Source organism: Musa acuminata, unplaced genomic scaffold, assembly GCF_036884655.1.
Source record: "Musa acuminata AAA Group cultivar baxijiao unplaced genomic scaffold, Cavendish_Baxijiao_AAA HiC_scaffold_202, whole genome shotgun sequence".
NCBI lineage: Eukaryota > Viridiplantae > Streptophyta > Magnoliopsida > Zingiberales > Musaceae > Musa > Musa acuminata.
In genome coordinates this window covers 1-2,500 of record NW_027020472.1, presented here as the reverse complement: position 1 = coordinate 2,500, position 2,500 = coordinate 1, and positions in this window count along the sequence as shown.

Genomic DNA, 2,500 nt, shown 5'->3' with positions numbered 1-2,500 from the left:
CCACCCGGGGGGTTCCAGGGTGCTGAGATGGCTGACGTTTTGCTCCGCTCTCGACGGTCACCGCGCAATGCAAGAACAGGCCAAAAACTGGCCAAAACGGCCCAAAAACGGGCCAAAACTGGCCATTTTTGGCTGCACGAGCGAGCGGCGAGCGGCGGACAGCGAGCGAAGCGAGAGGCAGCACCGTCCCTGCTATACGAAAGCCCCATCCAGCCCTGTGCCACCCGGGGGGTTCCAGGGTGCTGAGATGGCTGACGTTTTGCTCCGCTCTCGACGGTCACCGCGCAATGCAAGAACAGGCCAAAAACTGGCCAAAACGGCCCAAAAACGGGCCAAAACTGGCCATTTTTGGCTGCACGAGCGAGCGGCGAGCGGCGGACAGCGAGCGAAGCGAGAGGCAGCACCGTCCCTGCTATACGAAAGCCCCATCCAGCCCTGTGCCACCCGGGGGGTTCCAGGGTGCTGAGATGGCTGACGTTTTGCTCCGCTCTCGACGGTCACCGCGCAATGCAAGAACAGGCCAAAAACTGGCCAAAACGGCCCAAAAACGGGCCAAAACTGGCCATTTTTGGCTGCGCGAGCGAGCGGCGAGCGGCGGACAGCGAGCGAAGCGAGAGGCAGCACCGTCCCTGCTATACGAAAGCCCCATCCAGCCCTGTGCCACCCGGGGGGTTCCAGGGTGCTGAGATGGCTGACGTTTTGCTCCGCTCTCGACGGTCACCGCGCAATGCAAGAACAGGCCAAAAACTGGCCAAAACGGCCCAAAAACGGGCCAAAACTGGCCATTTTTGGCTGCACGAGCGAGCGGCGAGCGGCGGACAGCGAGCGAAGCGAGAGGCAGCACCGTCCCTGCTATACGAAAGCCCCATCCAGCCCTGTGCCACCCGGGGGGTTCCAGGGTGCTGAGATGGCTGACGTTTTGCTCCGCTCTCGACGGTCACCGCGCAATGCAAGAACAGGCCAAAAACTGGCCAAAACGGCCCAAAAACGGGCCAAAACTGGCCATTTTTGGCTGCACGAGCGAGCGGCGAGCGGCGGACAGCGAGCGAAGCGAGAGGCAGCACCGTCCCTGCTATACGAAAGCCCCATCCAGCCCTGTGCCACCCGGGGGGGGTTCCAGGGTGCTGAGATGGCTGACGTTTTGCTCCGCTCTCGACGGTCACCGCGCAATGCAAGAACAGGCCAAAAACTGGCCAAAACGGCCCAAAAACGGGCCAAAACTGGCCATTTTTGGCTGCACGAGCGAGCGGCGAGCGGCGGACAGCGAGCGAAGCGAGAGGCAGCACCGTCCCTGCTATACGAAAGCCCCATCCAGCCCTGTGCCACCCGGGGGGTTCCAGGGTGCTGAGATGGCTGACGTTTTGCTCCGCTCTCGACGGTCACCGCGCAATGCAAGAACAGGCCAAAAACTGGCCAAAACGGCCCAAAAACGGGCCAAAACTGGCCATTTTTGGCTGCGCGAGCGAGCGGCGAGCGGCGGACAGCGAGCGAAGCGAGAGGCAGCACCGTCCCTGCTATACGAAAGCCCCATCCAGCCCTGTGCCACCCGGGGGGTTCCAGGGTGCTGAGATGGCTGACGTTTTGCTCCGCTCTCGACGGTCACCGCGCAATGCAAGAACAGGCCAAAAACTGGCCAAAACGGCCCAAAAACGGGCCAAAACTGGCCATTTTTGGCTGCACGAGCGAGCGGCGAGCGGCGGACAGCGAGCGAAGCGAGAGGCAGCACCGTCCCTGCTATACGAAAGCCCCATCCAGCCCTGTGCCACCCGGGGGGTTCCAGGGTGCTGAGATGGCTGACGTTTTGCTCCGCTCTCGACGGTCACCGCGCAATGCAAGAACAGGCCAAAAACTGGCCAAAACGGCCCAAAAACGGGCCAAAACTGGCCATTTTTGGCTGCACGAGCGAGCGGCGAGCGGCGGACAGCGAGCGAAGCGAGAGGCAGCACCGTCCCTGCTATACGAAAGCCCCATCCAGCCCTGTGCCACCCGGGGGGTTCCAGGGTGCTGAGATGGCTGACGTTTTGCTCCGCTCTCGACGGTCACCGCGCAATGCAAGAACAGGCCAAAAACTGGCCAAAACGGCCCAAAAACGGGCCAAAACTGGCCATTTTTGGCTGCACGAGCGAGCGGCGAGCGGCGGACAGCGAGCGAAGCGAGAGGCAGCACCGTCCCTGCTATACGAAAGCCCCATCCAGCCCTGTGCCACCCTGTCACGACCTTAGCTGGTTTTGCCTAAGGCGTGCGGCACCCTCGCGCGTCCGTCCGCAAAGGTCAGCCTCCCCGAAGCCTCCCATTGTCCCTTAGGACCAACAAAAGAGAGAACGGGTTAAAGAGAACGCCTCAATCGGGATCCACAAGCAAACATGTCCGAAAAACACTTCATAGACAATGCAAATTACAAACAGACTTTACAAGCTCTGAATAGTGGCACAACAAAGGGTAAAATGGTCCATTACAGACCGAAAAGCTCTCGAACGTGTCCACATGACACAACCTTTAT